At 32.6% G+C, this 15,319-nt stretch overlaps 1 protein-coding gene across 1 annotated transcript in view; it reads left to right on the forward strand.

Moving 5' to 3' along the window:
* Positions 1–15,319, forward strand: part of LOC129803871 (uncharacterized) — a 208,904-nt gene that overhangs the window by 46,936 nt on the left and 146,649 nt on the right. The gene's annotated exons all lie outside the window — the stretch shown is intronic.

Raw genomic sequence — 15,319 nt, forward strand, 5'->3', positions numbered from 1 at the left:
GTTTTATTCAGTTTTACAATATTAATAGTAAGATGAAAACCTACGCTCCTGGCAAGTTGCCTGAAATTTGAAGCCACTTTCTCATATTTCGATTCAAATTTAAATGGGGATTTTTTTACACTCGCGACCGTAAAGCTAAATACCTAAAAAGTGAGAATTTTTCCATATTATAAGATACCTTTCCGTATGGAGGGATAAATATACTAAATTTTTGGTTAAATACATTTTTTCCTCTGAGCATTGTGAGCTGATTCCGAGATCAATTAAGGAAATTGGCTTCAAATAGCTTCACATAAAAAAATTAACTTGCCACATTCTTATGAAAACCTAATAAATTTTGATTATTCTACAAAATTCTTGGATAGTGGCATTTCTTTACACCGTGTGAGGGCACTGTTTTCTCCCACAAGTGGCGCTGTAAACTGCTCTCAAAATTAAGTTCTAAACGGTTGTTTGAAAATGTAAGCGAAACCATTTAAAGACCTATACTGAATGAAAAAAGCCCTTTCTTGAATTTTTCTATATTTTTTCGCTACGTTTCGATGATGGATATCCTACCTACGTCGTCTTAAAATATTAAAGAGAAAAAATCCTGAAACTTCTATTTTTCCGTTCACTATATGTTACATCCTCCCATCATACCGAAATTTCAATCAAAACTTGTAAGAGATTGTGCTCTTTCACCTTTCATCGAACAGACCAAACAGTCTAGTTCAAAGAACTTTTAGTCAGTATTCTAAATAATTCCCCATTTTCCGAGAAATAATTTCTATCAGTGCAGTGTACCAAAAATGTCTTTTTCTTCAGACACATTATTCCCGAAGTCGGATGGTAGAGGCCAAAGAAAAAGGAAGATAGAATTGAAATTCTCTCCACGGAACTTTTGTCTGCAGCAGAATGAATATTCGTTGGAGTGATATTGGTCTTTTTTTTCCTCAGTGTTCACCATCGAAAGAAGGAATAGGGACTGTAGGGGATGAAAAAAGAAAGTGAGGAAGTAAAAAACTTATGAATTACATCAGCTACAATTTCACCGGGAATTTCTTCTCTTTCCCGCTCATGGGAAAGAAACTATATCTTGGATAGAAGCTCTAAACTTGACTCTTTATTGTACTTCTTTTTCTCACCCGGTGCTTCCTTGGTATCCTCAGAATGTAACGGAGGATTTGTGGGTGGAGAAAAAAACACACAAGTTGGATGGGTGAGAAGAAATTTGAACTTTCAGCAGCTTTCATCACATGCTCTGGAATACACAGTTAGTGTTTTTAAGCTGGGGAGGTAAAAGTTCCTTTTATTTACAGCACTGACCGTCTCTTTGGGGTCGAGAAGGGGGTTGGGCAGCAAATGGGGTGATGGGAGTTTTGGAGAAGATTGGGACGATGATTCAAACTACAAAGGTATGGCTTTGGAAATTCAGCAGAAAAGGCAAGTCCCAGGGAAGATATTTCCTCTTACTCTCTGTGTTATTCACTTGAAGTCGAAAAGGATGTGGCAAATAAAGTACAAGTGCAAATCGAAGAAAGTTACACAAACCAATTTTCCTTTACCTCACATTGCGGCCCACATTCAAGCCATGTATTTTATCGTCTCTGCAGGATGTCGAGCAGCCGCCAAATATATTTCTTTTCTTATTTGTAAAACCATAATTCCTCAGACACTATTTTTCCTTTTGGATAAAATCCCTTTAGCACACACCCACCCTGCCGCCCATATGCCCCAGCAACATATGTCAGAGCGTAAATTTATATTTTTCTCATGGCTGGCCACCCAAGAAGGAAATATCTGTGGAGCCTCTCGAATTCCAGATTACCCAAATTATTAATTGTATTGTAAGTGTTTGTTGAAACTTCTGATTCTGCTATTCTTCGTGAATGAAAGCTTAACTTCTGAAAAAAAAACAACTATTTTTATTATAATTTAGTAGACACTATTCTATGAAGAAGCCAGGCTTATTTTCAAGCCACTCCCTATAATAATAATCTTTATGATGACTTTAAAACAGTCCTTTATGTCTTTGTAAACTACATGATAAAGCTCGGAGTTCTTAAGACAGCCAATTGAGGAAGGCTTGAAGTTCAAGCCAAAAGCTTTGACAAAAATTAACTACATATTTATTATACATATTAACTACTACGCCAAAATTCCTGAGAGACCAAAATTCCACCGCTATACTTCCGAGGAATGGGTCGAAATCCCGAAAGCCAAAATTTCGAAGAGCTAAAATCCAGAATAATTTAAATCCTGAAAGCAACAAAATTATACGGAAGATAATGTAAAACAATATTCTAAAACACGGAATATTTCTACATATTTGGCTCCAGTAGGACCTCTCGACGTTTCATTTTTCCATACGATTTTGCATAGAGGCAATAAAGACTATTGGCAAGTTTTTTCCTAAAGAGAATTGACTCTCAGTCTAATATATTTAGAAATTATGCATTAAAAGCTATCTAAAAATACATATTTCATAATGTTCGCCGAAATAATACAAGAACTACGAGGAAATTTGTTTAGATCGCGGTGCAATATCTGTAAAATTTTTACAAAGAAAAGTGAAAAACAGCTTAACTTTTTATTAAGCTTGATGGGCCCCTGCCAGCATAGGCGCAGTCGAGGGAATAGTTATGACATTTTTAAAAATTCAGGATTTTGGCTTTCGGAATTTCAACTTTTTCAATGATTTTGGCTTTCGGGATTTTGACCCATTTTCGATTTTGACGTTCGCAATTTTTGCTTTCGGGATTTTGGTTTTCTGGATTTTAGCTCATTCGGAATTTTGACTATTTTGACCCATTTATGATCATGGTGTTTGGGACACTGGCTTTTAGGTTCTTAACCCATTCGAGAGTGTAGACTTGGCTTTTCGGGATTTAGGGCCTTGACAGACATGAGGATTAGCCGAGAGACTGCTTAGCAAAATTATATTAAAGATAATGGTTAATCTTGGTTAATCTACATTTCCATCATTTTCCACTAAGTCGTATCTCGGCTTAAGTCGTAAGTGTGTCTAGTCTAGGGCATTAGACTCTTTCGGGATTTTGAATTTCGCGATTTTGATCGCACTCCTCCCTCCTGACGGTAACCTGTTCACATATCATTTGGTTTTTTTGTTTCCTCTGGCGTTATTCTGTACCAAGGTATTTGGACCTTATCATTTCACACAACAAATCATAACATTGCTCTATCAGGTACGACGCATCGGGAGGGGAAGTGATTTGGTGACGTCAGTGTAAATCGAGCGAATCGAGAATTTACAGTGTAGCAATTGTTCCATTTGTCGTCAGTTGACTTGCTAAGCTATTTTTTTTTCTCTGTTCGTAAATAAAATGTGCAAATTGGTGGTAATTTTGTGCAGGAATGGCTACCATCAGGAGATTAAACGATAAAGGTGAGTTGCAAAGAGTGGAAAAGACCAAAACCATCAAGTGATCAATGTTTCTTTGTTCAGGAAATCCAGAGAAAAGTGGCTAAAGGAGTGTTTGTGTTGCGACTGAGATTCTCTACAATCAACAGCCAATCCAGCAAGTCCAGGATCATGAGGAAGCTGGTGGTGTTCCTCCAAGACCACCCCAACAGGAAGGTTCAAAAGTGGAAGCTGCGATAAAGCAAATTCTGCGAGAGATAAGCATATGAAAATCTCCTGTTTGCCAATAATTTCTTCCGGAAAGAAGACTTCCACAGTCTAATAAATTTCTGATCAAATGGGCAGATTCGAAGATCTATTGGACTTCGAGGAGAGGAAGGAGTAGGAAGGTATGATCTTAAATAAATCAATTTTCTGTAAATCATTGTGAACAAATTTGCGAAAATTTGTACAAAAGAAGTGTATATTTTTTTCTTTTCTATATATTCTTTCTGTCTTTGCAGATTTCCTCAAACTACTTTCAAATATTTCAATTTAAACCCACCAAATACTGGAAAAATCAGCAAAGAATATTTTCAAAATTTCAACACTCTGTATTAAAATTTATTTAGTATTTTCCTGAGTGACTGTTAAGGAAAGAGTTAAAAGTGATCGATCATGCTCATCACCAAGATAATCACGATAATCCTTAGAAATAAACGGAAATAAATAACCAAGGAAATAATTTTAGAAAGATGCCAATAAATTAATTCACATAGCAGATAAAAGTAATTTAAGACTTAATGAAATTGTTAATTTTCAAAAAGGAGCAATTTTTGTAGTCTGATTTCAAAAACTGTTTCTAATATTTTCTAGTTTTAGGCTACACCAACTTATTTTTGTATTCAATAATTTTTATATTAAAAAAATATAGGAGTTTAATATCATAATTTTCTTTAAATAAAAGTTTCTGTAATTGAAATTTGTAAAATGGAATAAACTTTTGCAAAAAAAATTGAATAGTGATATGAAATAAAGAATCCACAGTCTTTTACTTCAGCAGCACTAATAGTAAGTTAACTCTTTCGTCTCTTTTGGGACTCTGAGTACCCAAAGCAGCATATGAATGTTCTGTGAAAAACAATGTTTTTAAATTATTTAGAACTGATAAAAATTCTATTCTTGTGGATGATTACAAACTATAAGGATGTCCAAATGTAAAATATTTTTTATAGAACCTTAATTAATGCCTGAGCTTAGATATATTTCATTAAAAAATGCTGCAAGCCAATTTCACCATTTTTTAATCAAAAATATCTAAGCTCAGGAATTAATTGAGGTTCTACAAAAAATATGTTACATTTGAACTTCTTTATAGTTTGTATATATACAAGAAAATAAATTTTTATCAGTTTTGAATAATTAAAAACATTGTTTTTCACAGAACATTCATATGCTGCTTTGGGTACTCAGAGTCCCAAAAGAGATGAAAGAGTTAAATAGTTCTTTCGTTTAAGATAAATTACATTTCTCGTTTATCTTATAGATTGGCTGAAAAATTCTGTAAATACATGAAAGAAACTTAAAAAGATATCAATACCAATTATTTTCTTTTAAAGAATTTTCTATTACTTAAACGCACTTGACCCAATTTTTCTTGAATAATTCTAAATAAATCATTGCAGAAATGTTTTTCCGAAAGTTCTCCAAAATACGTCAAGTTCCTCCAAATTTCTTTTTACGTGTTCTAACAAATATCAACGGCCGATAACAAGGAACAAAGAACTTAATATTTTCAAAAGCAATTTATTTATTAAGTAATTTTATTTTTTAATATAAAAATTGATGAATACAAAAATAAGTTGGTGTAGCCTAAAACTAGAAAATACAGAAAATATTAAGAACAGTTTTTGAAATCAGACTACAAAAATTGCTCCTTTTTGAAAATTAACAATTTCATTACTTTTATCTGCTATGTGAATTAATTTATTGGCATCTTTCTAAAATTATTTCCTTGGTTATTTATTTCCGTTTATTTCTAAGGATTATCGTGATTATCTTGGTGATGAGCATGATCGATCACTTTTAACTCTTTCCTTAACAGTCACTCAGGAAAATACTAAATAAATTTTAATACAGAGTGTTGAAATTTTGAAAATATTCTTTGCTGATTTTTCCAGTATTTGGTGGGTTTAAATTGAAATATTTGAAAGTAGTTTGAGGAAATCTGCAAAGACAGAAAGAATATATAGAAAAGAAAAAAATATACACTTCTTTTGTACAAATTTTCGCAAATTTGTTCACAATGATTTACAGAAAAATGATTTATTTAAGATCATACCTTCCTACTCCTTCCTCTCCTCGAAGTCCAATAGATCTTCGAATCTGCCCATTTGATCAGAAATTTATTAGACTGTGGAAGTCTTCTTTCCGGAAGAAATTATTGGCAAACAGGAGATTTTCATATGCTTATCTCTCGCAGAATTTGCTTTATCGCAGCTTCCACTTTTGAACCTTCCTGTTGGGGTGGTCTTGGAGGAACACCACCAGCTTCCTCATGATCCTGGACTTGCTGGATTGGCTGTTGATTGTAGAGAATCTCAGTCGCAACACAAACACTCCTTTAGCCACTTTTCTCTGGATTTCCTGAACAAAGAAACATTGATCACTTGATGGTTTTGGTCTTTTCCACTCTTTGCAACTCACCTTTATCGTTTAATCTCCTGATGGTAGCCATTCCTGCACAAAATTACCACCAATTTGCACATTTTATTTACGAACAGAGAAAAAAAAATAGCTTAGCAAGTCAACTGACGACAAATGGAACAATTGCTACACTGTAAATTCTCGATTCGCTCGATTTACACTGACGTCACCAAATCACTTCCCCTCCCGATGCGTCGTACCTGATAGAGCAATGTTATGATTTGTTGTGTGAAATGATAAGGTCCAAATACCTTGATTCTGTACATTCTACATGTTCTAAACATTTTGAAAAGAATAAAACTATATCGATACTGCTTTGTGTCGTACACTAGAAATAAGTTTTTTGAAGTTTCTTGTTCTTTGAAAACTTTCCTAAGGCTTTTTCACCAGCATTGCTTTCGGTAAAGCCGGGCATTTTTGTTTCTTTGGTATATCGCACAGAAAAAGAAATTAAAAACAAATTTAATTTTATAAAAATTTAAAAAATAAAAGTAGTGTCCCAATACTATGGGTATGAGATAATTTATTTATTATCTAATTAACTGCGGTTATGAGTACAAAAACTTGGGACTATATAAAATTTCACAGGTTAATTCGTTCGGTATTTTGAGTTAAATGCTAATGTAACTTAATTACGACCGCTCAAAATAAGAAATGTATAAGTCGCAGTAGGTAAATTTTACAGAAGAGCGATTTTAAGCTGAGATTTTACGTGCAAAGCATAGGTTTTTTGGCATTTAAAATCTCTATAACTTTGAAAATAATTATCTTTCAAGTATAATATTCCCAGGGAAGGTAGAAGGTATAAAGAAGTATCCAGAAAGCGAATAAAACGATTTTTGTAAAAACAAAATCGAACTGTTTGATTTATATTTTGAGTGATCGAATACACTTATATGGCAAGCGCATCTTAAATTTTTAATAATCTTAACTCAATCAGCTTCGAAATGAAATACAATATAAAACAATACTTTATTTTTTTAAATTTAGCTATTGCAAATTTACTTTGCGTTTTAGCTTTAAAACAGAAAAAAATACATTTTAAATTAAATATTTTTAACACTGCGAAAAAAGTTAGTTGTTTTACGAGTAATTTATTAATATTCAATTGAAATCTTTCTGACTATTTATTTATTTATTATACAATTAATGCTCCTATTTTTTTGGACTATATAAAGAGTGTATTGTTTTTATTTCTTTTTTTAACATGCATAAGATATGAAAGACTAAAAGAATTTATATACAGATCCTTCATTTGAATAAATAAATGGCATAGTATATGTAATGTTCAACATCATTATTAACTCGGTAACCTAAGACCTTACAGAACATAAATTAAAATTTTATATTCCGTTTCGGATTAATAGTATACAAATTCTTTTGATTTTTTTTTGAAAATTTATGTAAATAAAACTGAGCTAGTATAATATTCAAAAAAGAAATCAATAAACTTTGTTTTTCAGCTATTTTCTGAGATACTCGCCCCCTTAAGCTACAACCCTAAAGAAATTTACCATTCTTTGGGGCAACACCGAGAGAATAATTTGCTGAAAACCCTAATTAAATGTTACTGCACCCAGAAATGATGCTGTGGCAGGAAAAAGCGTGTTGTTTCTCTGGACTCAAATGTAATTCACTTTTCCCAGTTCAACAAAAGGAAGAAGAAGAGCGTAAGAGGGAAAAGAGTGGCATATGTGAATGGGTGTATGAAGAGTGAATGATGCTCCAAATGGAAAACATAATTGTAGTGGAGCGCACTTCTCATATGGGGTTTGCCATTGATGTTCCCCCCCAACCCACAGTAACCCCAGCACTTAAGAGCTGCAGCCACTTAGTACCATTAAGTCCCTGTCGAGGGCTTCCCTCCGCACTTCATTCTTGAGTGTACGAGATGACTTTCTCACACGTCACACGTCTTTAATCAACTCCCCTATTAGCTATTTGTTAATTACAAATATGACATTTTTCACATGCTTGAAAAATCGATTTGTTCCACTTTTCAGTTATGGTTGCACCACTCTCAAGAAGATAATGTTCTGCAGACCATTTCAAGAGTCTGGCTTTTTTTTGTGAAGCCCTAGCCTTAATGCTTTTTTAATTAAAATTTCATAAATCTCTATGAAAAAGAGTTTTCTCTCATATTCACATCGGAGAGCTCTTAATGTAATGCATTAAATAAATTCTTAAAAAAATTGAATTGAAAGATTTTTCATTAGAATAGTTATAGTCCTCTTTACATATAATTACTTTTAAAAAATTTAGCTACAGAAAGTGGGATGAAGTTACGAAAATGGCCATAAGTTGACAAATATTTAAAATTTTAACTGGAATGTAGAAATGGGATGTGACATATTTTTTCATTGGGGGAGCTTTCATTAACTTATTCATTCAACAATAATAGTTTTGATTTTCTTAGAAAGGTTTCATAACTATGCAAACATTCAAATGAGAAGATTTATTTATGGGTGGTTCTAAATTGAAAAGGGCGTGATATAAAATTATTTGTAGGTGTCACTTAGCAATTCAAATATTAACCCAGGGGCATGACGTTTCCTATGTTTCCCATATGTTTCTATTGAGCCGAAAAAACTTTTGAGTTTATTGGCTGTTTTCGGGCATTGTAGAGTGAATTTGAAAATAATACAAATACAAAATAAAAGGCAATTTAATATAGAATAGGCAACCGAAAACCCCAAATTGGCAACCTACGCAATTTTAGAGATATCTTGTAAAATGTGTACAAAGTCAGGAAAAAATTTACACTAAAAGTGGTCTCATTTTTCAGAGCTAATGTCACCCCGTGTATTAACCCTATGCAAGATATGGCATTAAATATGCTATAAAAGAAATGCAGTGTCGAACAGTGTCGATTATTCTTAGAAAAATTTAAAAATCTCTTTGGAAATAAGACAAGCGAAACCAAACGAGCAAAGGAGATTTTCAATTTATTGATTATTAAATAAGAAGATAATATAAAAAGTTGTTTGACGCATAATTTTAGACGAGACACAATTGGGGAAGTTATAACATACGACCGGGGAATTTACATTCAGGTACAATTTCCTAGGTAAGACTTCCAAGATTTATCAGGGCACAGCATTTATTTTTGCAATACAATGCTATTTTTATTCTTTAGTCGAGACACTTTTGGTGAATTAAATCCCGACTGTGAACGCACATAATTCCACAGGGCGGTAGTTTTTAACGAAATCGTACTAAAGAAGGTAAACTATTCTATTATAGTTAACCATTGTTAATAATTCAAAATTAAGTTTGTAATTCGCATTTGAACTTCAATTTTCGAAAATCAATGACATTTTGAACAAGTAAAATGCCGTCTATTTTATAGCCAAGACACTTATTTTTGTACAACACTTTGGCTCTAAAAATACAGAATCTTCTCGTTCAGTAACAACCTTCCCGATTTGAGATCTCTCTCCGGTTGAGGTTTTTTCTTTACCGATTCGAAGGTATATCAGAGAGAACTTACCTAAAAAGCCGTTGGAAGTTCAAACGTTTAAACCGAGGAGTTACACAAAAGTGAGTAATTTCATGAAATGGACATCTATCTTACTAAAATTGCAATTAAAACATTCTGCCATCCTGAAATTCCATAAAACTACACAAAATTCACTTTTTGCAGCAAACTTTTGCACACTGTTGTTGATATTGTTGACGATTGAAGTGTCAAGAATATCGAAATTCGAAATGGCAGAACAATCAGCGCTAAAGTGGCGAGTACGTGAACTTGCACTTTAGGCTTCCGGTAGATTTTGGAATAGGTTTGGCTTGGCTTTGGAGTGGCTTTGTAACTCCGAAAGGTTATTACTGAACGGAGCCATTGTTGACGATTGATGTGTCAAGAATATCGAAATTCGACATGGCAGAACAATCAGCGCTAAAGTGGCGAGTACGTCAACTTGCACTTTAGGCTTCCAGTAGATTTTCGAATGGGTTTGGCTTGGCTTTGGAGTGGCTTTGTCTCTTCGAAAGGTTATTACTGAACGGAGTCAATATTACTATGAACGCAATCCGCAAAGAAAAAATGTGCACTTTGTCTAAAAAATTTTATATTTTTGAGTACTTCGAAAATCATGTGAAAAAGGAACTACAGAGGAAATGAAAAAAATGAATCCCAAATATTCACAATTCATACCAAATTGAACAATACAGAAACGCATAGGCAAAAATAACCTGGTTACCGTCTTCTGAATAATTTATATTAATTCTGCTGCATATTAAAAAATTGTTCCGTATGGGATTTTTTGCAATATTCATGTGAAATGTCACTGTGCAACATAATGAAAAAGAAAAATTAATAAAAAGGGATGATAGAGCTGTGTAGAACGGCTTGGAAGTTAAATTAATTAGCTTGTCTTGGATGAAAATGTACAGAGAACGGACAGTCCCAGTGGGAAATTGGAATTACAGTGAAATATTGTTTTATGGTAAAATTCATATGGACAATTCGCGGTGAAATATGCAAACCGGAATGTCTGGAAAGTTTAAAGCTCTCTCACTAACTTGAAAGTTTCTCAATGGCTTTTCTATGCAAGAGTTTATGTGTTGAGGAGCAAAAAAAAATGTGGCTGGGGAGCTTTTGCGATAGAAATTAATCATACTTGAAGAATTTTGTGTGAATGGGAACAATGGTAATAAAAAGAGCTTAGGGAGGATGGCACAATTTCGAGTTTGGGTGGATATCCAGTCGTGAACTCCCTGGATGACAGTCACTTAATCATGTTGGTGTGATCAAATGTAGTCCATCTGCTTCCTCAACTCTTCCTTGTCAGGAGCCAATGGTCAAATCTTACATTTCAGGCTCTAGGGAGTGATTGCATGAGTATTGCTAAATAGACTGATTGAATGGCAAATTCATCTGTTCAAGCCATTTATCACATTGTCTATGTGGATTATTTCCGTTTCAATAATTACGTATGGCCTCTCAAAGACATACTGGAGGCTACTTGGAAACTTTAGTCACTCAACAATTCAATTCTACTTCAATGTCCAACCATTCTCACATAGAATCGCACCCCAGAGACACATCCGCTCAGCTATTCCAAATGACACTCAATCCTGTCCATACCCAATTAACCATGTACCATGTTCTGGCATAAACTTTTAATCAAATTAAAGTTTTAGGATTTAAGCTCTCTTTACCTCCGTTACACAAAAATCATCTCTCTCGCAACATTTTAATAATATTCCATATTAATTGGCTCTCAATATTTTAAACTCTCTGGCCAAATTGAACATGAAATTCGACTTTAATCCCTCTGGCAATTTTGGGGTACTTTGCCAATTTTGTCCCTCATCCAGCAAATGTCGATGTTCTGTTCATTTAACTTTGGGATTTGCACAAGAGAACCAGCACAACAACTCGGTCAAAATAATTTTCTATAACAATGCCTTGAGGGCATTGGGTTTTTCGGCTGGAAAGTAAATAGTACTAGAAACAAATTGTATTAGAATTCCTAATGAGGAAGAACGTCATATGACGGCCTGAAAAGTAAGCAATCTTTAAGTATTTTTTACCATTAGGTAGTTGATATTTTCCTTATTTTATTCAAATATTTACCAAATCTAAGGTAAAACTGAGGCAAACTGAAGCATATGCTTTATCAGAACATATAAATTTCTCATTCAACATGTTTATTTAAACGACTGAAACTTGAGAATTAAAATATATAATCTTATATCAAAAAGTTAATTAACAGGGATAGATAATCAAGTACACACTGTAAATATAACTTACTTAATTTTTATTTTTTTATAAAACGGATGCAAGAAAATATTGAAGCGGTAAAAAAGTTTAAATTCATTAGCAATAAAAAATGAAACTAGTAAAATCATTCAAGTTTTGGCAAAGCAAAAATAAACGGTTTATCATTTTATTTTAAACTCTAATAAAATGTATTACCATTTTTTGTAAAACTCTGAATTTCTACTGAATAAAATTAAATATTTTAACTGCTCATTTGTTTTTTTTTTTTTTGTTATTTATTAACTAGATGTCACTCTGTTAGTGCGTTCGTTCATATGTTACCATCTCTACAGTCCAATAGGTTAGAGCTTGTGACTTGGGATCTTCGAGGGAACCCCCATAAGTCACCCTCCACAACATTACATTACATTCATTTTCCAAAATATCCAAAATGTTCAAATGTTCGAAATGTCGGAAATAAGGTAAAGTACCCTCTAGTTGGCCGGTCTTATAGTCAATTTCTATGAAATTTGCACTGATTTACGTTATATATAATATAATACACCTTCTAATGTTAAATCGGCAAGACCATATTATAACAAATCTAAATAAATTGAATAAATAGTCGCACTGGCCGAGTTGAGAAACCGGCCGACTACAGGGTACTTTACCTTACAGATCGGTCAATTTTTCAATTTCGACCCCTTATAGCTCGGGTCATTTCCAAACGACTTAGGTTTGATTGTTTCACTAATATAGAGTGCAGCTATGACATACTAAAATTTTAGCCCGATCCAAGCCGTACAGCCTAAACTAACTAGTTTAGGAAATTGGAAAATTTTGTTTTTAATAACAGCGGCCTTAGGGGTGGTTTTACGAACTTCCGATGCAGAAGGAGATGTGGAATTTCATGAGAGCTTACCAAAACGCCCTCATTGCTCAAATACGGGCAATCAGAATCGGAGATAGTCATTTTATTAAAAAAAATACCCCTGATAGCTCGGGTCTAGAGGTTGGGCAGAGCATGAAGTTTTCATCAAGTTTTTTTTATTAAGTTTTTATTATTTTATTATGTAAAGAAGGATTTTTAAAACGGCGGAAGGATTAGGATGGGCGTGAATGTATTAATTTGCAATTTTCACCTGATATGACTTTTGCCCAAAACCGCAAGTCAATATCTGTCTTCATTTTGGATATATAAAAAGCTCTAAGAGCTGCCGGACAGACAGACGGATAAGAAAGCTTTTTATCCATCTATATCTTCGTGATTAGGAGACAAACCACATTTCCCCAAGGACTTAGCGCGATCGGAGAACGTGAAATTTTGTGACGATTAGAAAAGGTCAAATTCACCTTAATACCGTTGAATAATGTTTAATAACGAATTTTCAAGGTCAAAGGTTAAAAGGTTCTGTCATGTTGGAAAGGTCTTGAAATTTTTAATAACCGGTTGTGCACTTGTTGTGTACGTAAACTATTTATATCCGAAATACAACTGTATTAATCTTAAACTATTTTTGGCGATTCCTTTTGAGTGATTTATGGATCGATTCAAATCGGTTGTGAACCGGCAGTGAACTGGATATAAACCGATAAGTAATTTTTGTGCGAAAATCTGTTTTATTACTCTTAAAACTATTTTGGGGGATCTTTTGACTAATTTATGTATCGATTCAAGTCCGTTGTGAATCGATAAACGGACAATGATGCGGAAGTACCTTTGATGTAAAAGGGCCAATCCATCTCAAGACGACCATAGGGGTACCCTTCATGGTCTTAGATGTTTCTGAATTTTACATATGTTAAAGTACACGATAAAATAATATACCCCTATTTTTTTTTTCGTCTGAAAAAAATTCCTGGCCGGAGATACATGGCGTCAAAGATGGCGCCTCGCGCTTCATTCCTCAATTGCGATTTTTAGCAAATATTTTAAAATGCTCTATTTCGGGAACAGGTTGAGATTTCTTCTTACTCTTTTTTTTATTTGAAAGATAGTTTTATACTCTTTAAAACGATATACTTGATTTTGCATTATCTGCTTAAGTTTTTTTGTAACGGTATTTTAAAAAAATTTTGAAAAAAATTAAAAATTAATTTTTCTCAAAAATCCCATTCTCAAAAATTTTGATTTTTTTACTGTTGATCAGTAACATTGAGTACTACATTCCCTGAAAAGGCGAGCTTCCACTTTTGCACTTACATTTTTTTAAAAATATTTGAAAAATTACCATATTTTCAAAATTAAAAATAACCAGTTAAACTCAAAATTTTGAATTCAACTTTTCATGGAATATAGTACTCCACAATACTTATAAACAGCCAAAAAATCAAAATTTTTCGAAATCAAGTTTTTGAAAAAAAAATTTTTTTTGAGTTTTAAATAAAAATGTCTTTTATTGACAAAAATAAGCCTTTAAATCATATTAAACACATGTACTAATTATGTTTTTTTTGTTTTCTTTTAGTTTTTCAAAAAAAAATTTGGAAATTTTTTTGGATTATTTTTGAAAAAATTTAAAAAAATTTTTTTTTTGAAATTCCGTTTAAAAAAAATCTACATATTGACACATGTGTCAAATGTATCTTAAAGTTTGATTTTTGTCAATAAAAGACATTTTTATTTAAAACTCAAAAAAAAATTTTTTTTTTCAAAAACTTGATTTCGAAAAATTTTGATTTTTTGACTGTTTATGAGTATTGTGGAGTACTATATTCCCTGAAAAGTTGAACTCAAAATTTTGAGTTTAGCTGATTATTTTTTATTTTGAAAATATGGTAATTTTTCAAATATTTTTAAAAAAAGTAAGTGCAAAAGTGGAAGCTCGCCTTTTCAGGGAATGTAGTACTCAATGTTACTGATCAACAGTAAAAAAATCAAATTTTTTTAGAATGGGGTTTTTGAGAAAAATTAATTTTTAAATTTTTTTAAAATTTTTTTAAAAGACCGTTACAAAAAAACTTAAGCAGATAATGCAAAATCAAGTATATCGTTTTAAAGAGTATAAAATTATCTTTCAAATAAAAAAAAAGAGTAAGAAGAAATCTCAACCCGTTCCCGAAATAGAGCATTTTAAAATATTTGCTAAAAATCGCAATTGAGGAATGAAGCGCGAGGCGCCATCTTTGACGCCATGTATCTCCGGCCAGGAATTTTTTTCAGACGAAAAAAAAAATAGGGGTATATTATTTTATCGTGTACTTTAACATATGTAAAATTCAAAAACATCTAAGACCATGACCCCTCGATTTGCGATTTTTTCGGTCGTTTTGAGATGGATTGGCCCAAAACCATTTAAGTTACGAGTTCGAGCATTCTGCAAACACTGAGAGAAATTCGAAAAAGTTAAAATAACATTCCGGAAATGTTTATTTTACCCTGAAGTATTGATCCCAAATCGGTGTAAATATTATGCTTTAAGTGTATTAGGTGTTAAAGTTACCCTTTTTCCTGTTAATTTTACCCTTAAAAAGGTGTAAAATTAACATTAAAAAATGTTGATATATTTTTACACCTAAAAAGTGTTAAAGTTATGAGGAATAAAAGTTAATCGCACCCCTAT

The sequence above is a fragment of the Phlebotomus papatasi genome, chromosome 2, assembly GCF_024763615.1.
Source record: "Phlebotomus papatasi isolate M1 chromosome 2, Ppap_2.1, whole genome shotgun sequence".
Lineage (NCBI taxonomy): Eukaryota > Metazoa > Arthropoda > Insecta > Diptera > Psychodidae > Phlebotomus > Phlebotomus papatasi.